Source organism: Capricornis sumatraensis, chromosome 3 (genome assembly GCF_032405125.1).
Source record: "Capricornis sumatraensis isolate serow.1 chromosome 3, serow.2, whole genome shotgun sequence".
NCBI classification, from domain to species: domain Eukaryota; kingdom Metazoa; phylum Chordata; class Mammalia; order Artiodactyla; family Bovidae; genus Capricornis; species Capricornis sumatraensis.
The window spans coordinates 19,063,969-19,075,036 of record NC_091071.1 but is presented as its reverse complement, the minus strand read 5'-3'; the positions used below and the strand labels follow the sequence as shown (position 1 = coordinate 19,075,036).

General features: G+C 41.2%; 1 pseudogene; it reads right to left on the bottom strand.

The window, feature by feature from the left end:
* Positions 1–7,554: 7,554 nt before the first annotated feature.
* LOC138076760 (heterogeneous nuclear ribonucleoprotein A1-like) lies at positions 7,555–9,052 on the bottom strand (annotated as a pseudogene).
* Between the last annotated feature and the right edge of the window lie 2,016 nt (positions 9,053–11,068).

The window sequence follows — 11,068 nt, the reverse complement described above, 5'->3', positions numbered from 1 at the left end:
ACTGGAGGAGGAGGACACTTGACCTCCTGCCTGCAAGACTGGAAATGCAAGTCACTCCTGCAGAGAATTACATCAGAGTTTAATCATCCAGTGGATGCCAACAGGGGCTATTTTTTAAGATTAATTTTTATTGGAGTATAGTTTCTTTGTAATGTTGTATTAGCTTCTACTGTGCAGCAAAGTGAATCAGCTATATGTATCCACATGTGGGTGCGTGCATGTGTGTTAAGTCACTTCAGTCATGTTCGACTCTTTGCAACCCTATGGACTGTAGCCCAGCAGGCTCTTCTGTCCACAGGATCCTCCAAGCAAGAGACCTGACCCAGGGATCTTCCTGACCCAGGGATCAAACCGCGTCTCTTTTGTCTCCTGCATTAGCTGGCAGATTCTTTACCACTAGCGCCCCCTGGCAAGCCCCATATGTACACATATATACCCTCCTTTTGGGATTGCCTTCCCATTTAGGTCACACGTTGAGTAGAGTTCCACGTGCTATTCAGTAGTTTCTCATTACCTATTTATCATTATTGATTTTAGTTATCTATTTTATCCATAGTATCAGTAGTGTATATATGTCAATTCTGATGTCTCATTTCTTTCCACCCCACCCCTCTTTCCCCCTTGGTATCCATACATTTGTTGTTCTCTCTGTCTGTGTTTATAGATGATCTTATTTGCAAAGCAATAGAATCAATGGTGAAGACAATGGCACCCCACTCCAGTACTCTTGCCTGGAAAATCCCATGGACGGAGGAGCCTGGTGGGCTGCAGTCCATGGAGTTGGTAAGAGTTGGGACACGACGGAGCGACTTCACTTTCACTTTTCACTTTAATGGATTGCAGGAGGAAATGGCAACCCACTCCAGTGTTCTTGCCTGGAGAATCCCAGGGATGGAGGAGCCTGGTAGGCTGCTGTCTATGGGGTTGCAAGAGTTGGGCACCACTGAAGTGACTTAGCAGCAGTCAATGGAGACTTTTTAATGGGAAAGAAACCCTGCTTTCTCAGACATTAGTTGTGTTTGAGAAGCTTGTGTTTAAGTCACATGAAGGCTTACAAATAAGGAAGGATCCCTGAGTTTTCTCAAGGAGTGATCCGTGGAGGAATATCCTGACTGACTCTGTCTTCCATCCCCTAGGACTGTGTTTTTTGGATTCATTCAGGCTTTAGATCTCCCCCAACTCCACCTCTAGCCTTTTCTGTTGTCCCATGAGGCAGATTTTGACATTTCTCTGGTGGCTTCAGTTGCTGATATCCTAACTCTAGTCTTCATAAAACCCAATTGGGGTATCCTGTTCATGTCCCATTAGCATCTTGAACAATGCATGCATTGTATATCTGGTACCCTTTGTTATGCCCCTACTGTATACCTGAGAACTATCAGATACCAGTGATCCAAGGATGAATGAGATCTTTACCCTCACTTTACCCTCATGGAGCTCCAGGAATAGGTTTATTTCAGTTTTGTGGTCTTGAAACTAATGACTTGGAGGTATTCTGGGGTGTTATGGAGCTAAAGCAGAGTTTGTAATCTGAGGCCTATGGACCTTCAAGGGATCTATGGATAGAACTCAGGTATACATAGAGAAGGGGCTTCCCTGGTGGCTCAGTGGTAAAGAACATGCCTGTAATGCAGGCAATATGGGTTTGATCCCTGGGTAGGGGAGATCCCCTGGAGAAGGAAATGGCAACCCATTCTAGCATTCTTGCCTGGGAAATCCCATGGACAGAGGAGCCTCGCATCATAGCCAGTTGGGTCACAAAAGAATTGGAAATGACTTAAGCGACTAAACAACAACACAGAAGAATGGGAAAAATGACATCTTTATGTTCTTATGACCTTTCTTGATGACCTTGTTTCTCTCTATGGTTGCATTCCATTTCCAAACAAGGATTCACAATTCCACCTATAGATCAGCTCTGTGTCCTCCCTAGGGCTATCTTACGTTAACTATGGGGCTAATTGTCAGGATACTGGGCTTTTATCAAAATGCCATCCCACCTCACCACCCTCTTCTCACCGCAAGTGCTACCATACTAGCTTCTTACTGTCCCCTTCCTCCTATCTTCTAATGCGATCAATAATTTCAATTGCTTCTTGTTGGTTTATTTTTGCTCATGCTCTGAGGTCAGCGTTGCCCATGAAATGTTGAATAAAATTTTATCTCACAAGATCTTTGGCTTAATATCAACTCACTCTTATTCCCAGGGCTCTTCTCCTTGTTCTTTAAATCCATGTGAAAGTTGCTCCAGCCATGTCTAACTCTTTGTGACCCCGTGGACTATACAGTCCATGGAGTTCTCCAGGCCAGAATACTGAAGTGGGTAGCTGTTCCCTTCTCCAGGGGATTTTCCCAACCCAGGGATCAAACCCAGGTCTCGCGCATTGCAGGCGGATTCTTTACCAGCTGAGCCACCAGGGAAACACATGCCTAGTACAATTTGAAGCACAGGCCTCAAAGGACCCTTCTAGACCTGCTCCAGCTTGTGTGTCTGACTTACAGAACCTGTCTCTGCATCTTCATGCTGTCTCCACAAACCAACTTCTATGTAGAGTCAGTTGATCCAAATTCTGGCTCTGAATCTTCCTAGGTGTGTAGCGCTGGGCCAGTTGTAAGTTAACTTCTCAGAGTTTCACTTTCCTAACCTATACTCATAGTACATACCACCTGAGTTCTCTGGATTAAATGAGATAATGCCTAGTCAGTCTTCATGATGTATTTATAATCATTGTGTTTTTCTTTATAATTGTGAATAAGAAAGATTGCCTGACATATCAGTAAACAAAGGATGTTGCCGCCATCAAGCCATCACATTACAGCGGCCCCAGTAGTGAGCTCTGATGGAACTCAGAATACAAACAGGATGTCCACCATCAAGCCATCAGCCACTGCAGATACCCCCAACAGTGCATCCTGAGGAGAATCAGGATGAGAAAACACCGGAGTCTAGCCCCAGAAAGCTAAGATGCATAGCAAAGGAATGATTTCTATGAGCTCAGACTCTTGGATCTTTCCATACATAGAAAAGCACTATATTCCTTACCTTGAGATACCTGGTTTTCTTTAATTAATAGTAATATTTTGATGTTCCTACTACTACCTGGTCTTTGTTGCAAAAGCTTCTGTATATCCTGGCTCCTCCCTTACCTCTTTGGAAGCAGTTTCTTCCAAACCCAGAGTTAAGTACAAACTCTTAACTTTCTTCCTGGAGTTAAGTACAAAGTTTTGTCCAACAAATAAAGCATTACTCTCAAGTGGTAGGCTGTGCTGTTTTTTTTTTTTTTGCATCAACATAATCATTATTAGGGCTTCCCAGGTGGCACAGTGGTAAAGAATCTGCCTGCCAATGAAGGAGACACAAAAGATGTGAGTTCTATCTCTGGGTTGGGAAAATCCCCTGGAGAAGGAGATGGCAGCCCACTCCAGTATTCTTGCCTGGAGATCTCTTGGACAGAGGAGCCTGGCAGACTACAGTCTGCTGCGGGGTCACAAAGAGTCAGACATGACTGAGCAACTAACACACACACACACACACACACACACACACACACACGCAATCATTATTATTGGTTTTACATATCATATAGTTAATGATCTGAGAATATTGGGCAAAAATATTAGAATATTAGTAACACAGAAAATGATAAAATCTTATTAGAACATTAGTAACTCAGTATTAGTAACTAATGTTAGAATAGTAGTAACTCAGAAAAATAATAGAACATTAGTACTTCTGCTTTAGGGGCAGCCCACAGATTCTTATCTCTTTTGCTTCCATTCTCTTGGATTACTCTTCACTGCTAGGTGGTCAGTGTCTTACAAACTGTTGTTTTATATGTTATGTACATTTTCAGGTGTTTTTGGTAGGAGAATAAATGTGGTCTCTGGTATTCCATTTTGGCCAGAAGTTGAGGTCTATGCAGTTTTTTTTTTCTTTTTTCACTTTGATGTTAAAAAAAGAGTCTCAAAAGGTCATTTCATTTCAGTTCTCATGGATGAACGTATTTCTATTTTAATGGCTACTTAATGTACCAAAACTATAATAATATGCATATTACTATTACTGGGTGAGCTCTAACTGTGCATCAGGTACTGTGCAGAACACTTTACATATGAGGACTTATTGGTAGAATTGGACAAGAATCCAGCCTGGACTTAGGGTTGTGGCTGTCAGACATCCAAGGATATCGAGTGTTGCTAAGAGACAGGAGCCAACTGATATTTGAAATCCCCACGACTACGTTAAGTATTGGGCTTCCCAAGTGGCTCAGTGATAAAGAATGAGCCTGCCAATGCAGAAGCCGCAGGAGATGCAGGTTTGATTCCTGGGTTGGGAAGATCCTTTGGAGGAGGAAATTTGTCTTTTTAAAAATTTAGTTTATACTCTCCTTTGACTTTAAAAAGTTTTAAATTTTATTTAGTCAAAACAGTAAATCTTTCTTTATGGGCTTTGCCTAAAAAGTCATTCTGGATTCTGAGATTACAAACATAGTTTCCTGCATTTTCAGGTAGTATCTCAATAGCTTTACTTTTCACACTGCATTTTTTCTATCTGGGATCTATATTTATATGTAGTGTGTGTGTATGATGAGAATTTAAATTTCTTTCTAAAGAAGAAATGACATTGTCCCAATACCATGAATTGAGTATAAAGTATCACCTTTAACTCAAACTGAATTTCCATATAAACAGGGATCTGTTTGAAACACTGTTGAATTCTATTGATTTTTTTAAACCAATATCAAGTTGTCTTAATTATTAGAGGTGTGTGATAAAGACTCTACACATGGACATCACCAGATGGTCAACACTGAAATCAGATTGATTATAGTCTTTGCAGCCAAAGAGGGAGAAGCTCTATACAGTCAGCAAAAACAAGACCGGGAGCTGACTGTGTTCAGATCATGAACTCCTTATTGGCAAATTCAGACTTAAATTGAAGACAGTAGGGAAAACCACTAGACCATTTAGGTAAGACCTAAATGAAATCCCTTATGATTTTACAGTGGAAGTGAGAAATAGATTTAAGGGACTAGATCTGAGAGACAGAGTGCCTGATGAACTACGGATGGAAGTTCATGACAGTGTACAGGAGACAGGGATCAAGACCATCCCCATGGGAAAGAAATGAAAAAAAGCAAAATGGCTGTCTGAGGAGGCCCTACAAATAGCTGTGAAAAGAAGAGAAGCAAAAAGCAAAGGAGAAAAGGAAAGATATAAGCATCTGAATGCAGAGTTCCAAAGAATAGCAAGGAGAGATAAGAAAGCCTTCTTCAGCGATCGATGCAAGGAAATAGAGGAACACAACAGAATGGCAAAGACTAGAGATCTCTTCAAGAAAATTGGAGATACCAAGGGAATATTTCATGCAAAGATGGGCTCGATAAAGGACAGAAATGGTATGGACCTAACAGAAGCAGAAGATATTAAGAAGAGGTGGCAAGAATACACAGAAGAATTGTACAAAAAAGATCTTCATGACCCAGATAATCACGATGGTGTGATCACTCATCTAGAGCCAGACATCCTGGAATGTGAAGTCAAGTGGGCCTTAGAAAGCATCACTATGAACAAAGCTAGTGGAGGTGATGGAATTCCAGTTGAGCTGTTTCAAATCCTGAAAGATGATGCTGTGAAAGTGCTGTACTCAATATGCCAGTAAATTTGGAAAACTCAGCAGTGGCCACAGGACTGGAAAAGGTCAGTTTTCATTCCATTCCCAAAGAAAGGCAATGCCAAAGAATCCTCAAACTACCGCACAATTGCACTCATCTCACACGCCACAAATTAACGCTCAAATTCTCCAAGCCAGTCTTCAGCAATATGTGAACCATGAACTTCCAGATGTTCAAGCTGGTTTTAGAAAAGGCAGAGGAATCAGAGATCAAATTGCCAACATCTGCTGGATCATGGAAAAAGCAAGAGAGTTCTAGAAAAACATCTATTTCTGCTTTATTGACTATGCCAAAGCCTTTGACTGTGTGGATCACAATAAACTGTGGACAATTCTGAAAGAGATGGGAATACCAGACCACCTGACCTGCCTCTTGAGAAATCTGTATGCAGGTCAGGAAGCAACAGTTAGAACTGGACATGGAACAATGGACTGGTTCCAAATAGGAAAAGGAATACATCAAGGCCGTATATTGTCACGTTGCTTATTTAACTTATATGCAGAGTACATCATGAGAAATGCTGGGCTGAAAGAAACACAAGCTGGAATCAAGATTGCTGGGAGAAATATCAATAACCTCAGAAATGCAGATGACACCACTCTTATGGCAGAAAGTGAAGAGGAACTAAGGAGCCTCTTGATGAAAGTGAAAGAGAAGAGTGAAAAAGTTGGCTTAAAGCTCAACATTCAGAAAACTAAGGTCATGGCATCTAGTCCTATCACTTCATGGGAAATAGATGGGGAAACAGTGGAAACAGTGTCAGAGTTTATTTTTCTGGGCTCCAAAATCACTGCAGATGGTGACTGCAACCATGAAATTAAGAGACGCTTACTCCTTAGAAGAAAAGTTATGACCAATCTAGATAGTGTATTCAAAAGCGGAGATATTACTTTGCCAACAAAGGTCCATTTAGTAAAGGCTATAGTTTTTCCAGTGGTCATGTATGGATGTGAGGGTTGGACTATGAAGAAAGCTGAATGCTGAAGAACTGATGCATTTGAACTGTGGTGTTGGAGAACACTCTTGAGAGTCCTTTGGATGGCAAGGAGATCCAACCAGTCCATTCTGAAGGAGATCAGTCCTGGGTGTTCATTGGAAGGACTGATGCTAAAGCTGAAACTCCAATATTTTGGCCACCTCATGCGAAGAGTTGACTCATTGGAAAAGACCCTGATGCTGGGAGGAATTGGGGGCAGGAGCAGAAGGGGATGACAGAGGATGAGATGGCTGGATGACATCACCGACACAATGGACATGAGTTTGAGTAAACTCTGGGAGTTGGTGACAGACAGGGAGGACTGGCATGCTCTGATTCATGGGCTTGCAAAGAGTCAGACATGCCTTAGCGACTGAAATGAACTGAACTGAACTAGTTAGTCCCATGTCAGTTGCCACTCATTGTTTAAGTATAGTGAATTGCATGTGTGAAAGTATAATATGAAGGAACATAATGTGATCAAGGTATCATTATATACTGTATTATTGCAAGAGTATAAACTGTGAAGAAGTGAGGAAGTGAGGCTAGAGAAATAGGTAGATCTTGAAGTAATTTGTATCCCATACTAAGGAGTTTGGAGAGTCATCGAAGGATGAATCTTGAGGCCAATATGGTTAATTTGTCTTATAAATAGTCACTTGGGCAATGATGAGAGATTAGGCTCTAGGTCTTAGGTTTTTTTTTTTTTTTCAAGAGGGTATTAAATCTTTTATTGATTACACATGATAATGGATGATACACAAGCTTCATTCCCATCTATAACTTTATCTGGTACCATAATTCAATTTAGATATATTGCATAGGATGTGCCAACAATCATTAATAACCAAAATAAAAATTAAAAAAACTCCATGACTTTGCACGGGTGACCTTTTAATGGTGAACTCCAGGTCACAACACAGTAACTGTCAGTTCAACTACACCAAGGTTCTGAAGACAACAGCTTCTCCACCAAGCAGGTTTGTAAATAAATTTCAAATGAACCTGGCATCACCCTGAAGGAATTCTAACTTCACACTGTTGGGGTAGTTTACCAAAATGGCTTCAGAGTAGACTAACTTTACACAGCACATTAAAAAAAAAAAAAAGACATTTATTCAGCGTCATGATCAGACTATTACATTTAGCAATCAACAGCATGGGTGCAAAAAAAAAATCTACATTAAAACCCTTTGTTGGAATGCTTTACACTTTCCACAGAACAGAAACTAAAATAACCTGTTATACAATTAGTCACAAGTACAGTCCTCGAGTTTTTTGCCCATAGACATGAGTATTGTCTAAAACATGTCTTCTTTGTAGCAGCTAGGCCCTGCCACCACTGTGCTTGGCTGAGTTCACAAATCTGTTGTAACCTGTAGCTTCCCTGTCACTTCTCTGGCTCTCCTCTCCTGCTAAGCTTTGTTTCCTGGCAGTAATTAAAACCTTCTGCCACTGCCATAGCTACTGTTGCTGCTGGAGCCACCATAGCCACCTTGGTTTCATGGTTTGGCAAAGTATTGGCCTCCACCACCATAGGGGCCAGAACTTCTTCCTCCAAAGTTTCCTCCTTTCATGGGTCCAAAATTTGAAGATTGATTGTTGTAATTGCCAAAATCATTGTAGCTTCTGTCACCTCCAAAATTGCTTCCGTCATTACCAAATCCATTATATCCATCCCCACTGCCACCATATCCACCACCATCGCGGCTGCCACCAAAGCCACCTCGACCACTAAAGTTTCCTCCATGACCAAAGTTGTCATTCCCACCAAAACCACCTCCACAACTGCCACCAAAGTTTCCAGAATCACTTCGACCTCTCTGGCTGGATGAAGCACTAGCCATCTCTTGCTTAGACAGGGCTTTTCTCACTTCACAGTTGTGGCCATTCACAGTGTGGTATTTCTGAATGACAATCTTGTCTACGGAGTCATGGTCATCAAAGGTTACAAAAGCAAAGCCTCTCTTTTTGCCACTGCCTCGGTCAGTCATGATTTCAATTACTTCAATTTTCCCATACTGTTCAAAATAACCTCTCAGGTGATGTTCTTCAGTGTCTTCTTTAATGCCACCAACAAAAATCTTTTTCACAGTTAAGTGGGCACCAGGTCTTTGAGAATCTTCTCTTGGACGGCCCTCTTTGGTTCCACAACTCTTCCGTCCACCTTGTGTGGCCTTGCATTCATGGCCACATCCACCTCCTCCACCGTGGCGTATGTGACACACCCGAAGCCTCTGGAGTGCTTGGTGTTTGGATCCCTCATTACCACACAGTCTGTGACCATTCTCCATTGCTCAAAATGGCTCCTCAGACTCTCATCGGTTGTTTCAAAGCTCAATCCTCCGATGAAGAGCTTCCGCAGCTGTTCGGGCTCTTTGGGAGACTCTGATTTAGACATGACGGCAGTGGAGGCGGGGAAGACTTCAACGATGCTTTCTCCGCGGCGTCCACGGGCAGAAAGGAGGTCTTAGGTTTTGATATTTAAACACAAGGAAGGAGAGGAAGGGATTAGAAAAGCCCTGGAGAAATCACAGATCCAAGCAAGCACAATAATATTGGCTACATTTTGTCGTTCTGTACAGCACAATGTTTTCCTCCAGATAATAAATAATTATAACTACAACTATAGAATTAAAAGGCATCATTCATGGATAAAGAAGTTGTGGTGCATATGTACAATGGAATATTACTCAGCCATAAAAAAGAAATGCATTTGACTCAGTTCTAATAAGGTGGATGAACCTAGAGCCTATTACACAGATTAAGTTAAAAAGAGAAAAATATTGTATTGTTATTCAGTCACTAAATCATGTCCAACTCTTTGTGACCCTAAGAACTGCAGCATGCCAGGCTTCTTTGTCTTTCACTATCCCTCTGAGTTTGCTGAAGCTCATGCCCATTGAGTTAGTGATGCCATTGTAATATATTAACACATATATTTGGAATCTAGAAAGATGGTACTGAAGAACCAATCTGCAGGGCAGCAATGTAGACACAGGCATAGAGAACAGACTTGTGGACACAGTGGGGGAAGGAGAGGGTGGGATGAATTGAGAAAGTAGCATGGAAACATATACATAATCAAATGTAAAATTATTTAACCAGTGGAAATTTTCTGTATGACAGAGGGAGCTCAAATCCGGTGCTCTGTGACAACCTAGAGGGGTGGGAGAGGGGTGAGATGGGGTGAGAGGGGGTTCAAGAGGGAGGGGACATATGTCTATCTATGGTTATTTTGATATATGGCAGAAACCAGCACAGTATCATTTCAGACCCAGGGGAGGGATGCAGAATGTACTTGGGGATGAAGGTGGAAAGCAGCCTAAAGGAGAGGTATGCTAGTGTCTAGGAATGTCATGGAGAGTTGGACTAAAAGAAGAGCTGATGCTTTCAAACTGTGGTGCTGGAGAAGACTCTTGAGAGTTCCTTGTACACCAAAGAGATCAAGCCAGTCAGTCCTAAAGGACATCAACCCTGAATGTTCATTAGAAGGACTGATGCTGAAGCTGAAGCTCCAATACTTTGGCCACCTAATGTGAAGAACTAACTCATTGAAAATGATCCTGATGCTGGGAAAGACTGAGGGCAAGAGGAGAAGGGGGTGGCAGAGTATGAGATGGTTAGATAGCATCATTGACTCAGTGGACAAGAGTTCAAACAAACTCAAAGAGATAGTGAGGGACAGAGGAGCCTGGTGTGCTGCAGTTTAGGGGGTCACAGAGTCAGGCATGACTTAGCAACTGAACAACAACAACACAACATTATAAACCTATTATCCTGCAGTTAAAAGTAAGTAAACTTAAATTTAAAAAAATTTTTCTAAAGGCATGATACATTAAGCACTGACTATACACCAGATATGTATTTACAATCTTAATCTCTACAATATTAATTTGATAACAACTGAGGTTCGGAGAAGTTAGTACTACTAAATCATGGGATTAGAACCTAGATTTGTCTGATTTTGTCCTTAACTTCTTCACTGTCTCACCTCTCCAGCAGTAAGCAGGCTTACACCCAGGCATTTCCCAAACATACATAACAAAGATTTCACTTTATAGCCCCTGTGAAAAAAAAATTGAAAATAAATTCAAAATTCACCTGCCTAAGAAAGAAGTATACTCAAATTTTTTATGTTAGGCTCCTTCTGTATTTCTGAAGACTCTAGCACACTTGAGAAGTTATAATTTGATATCTCATTGAAAATTATCTTTTTCTATCCTGCCTCTTTTAAGGCTTGTACATGTATCTGGTCTCTTGACTGACTCACTCTTTTTTTTGTTGTTGTTGTTGATGACTCACTCTTTTTTGATGGAGACTAACTTACTAGATTCCATAATATTTAAAGGAAACCAACCAACCTAATCTCTAAGATACAATATTACCTTTCCTGAGCTTTCTCCCATGAACTCTC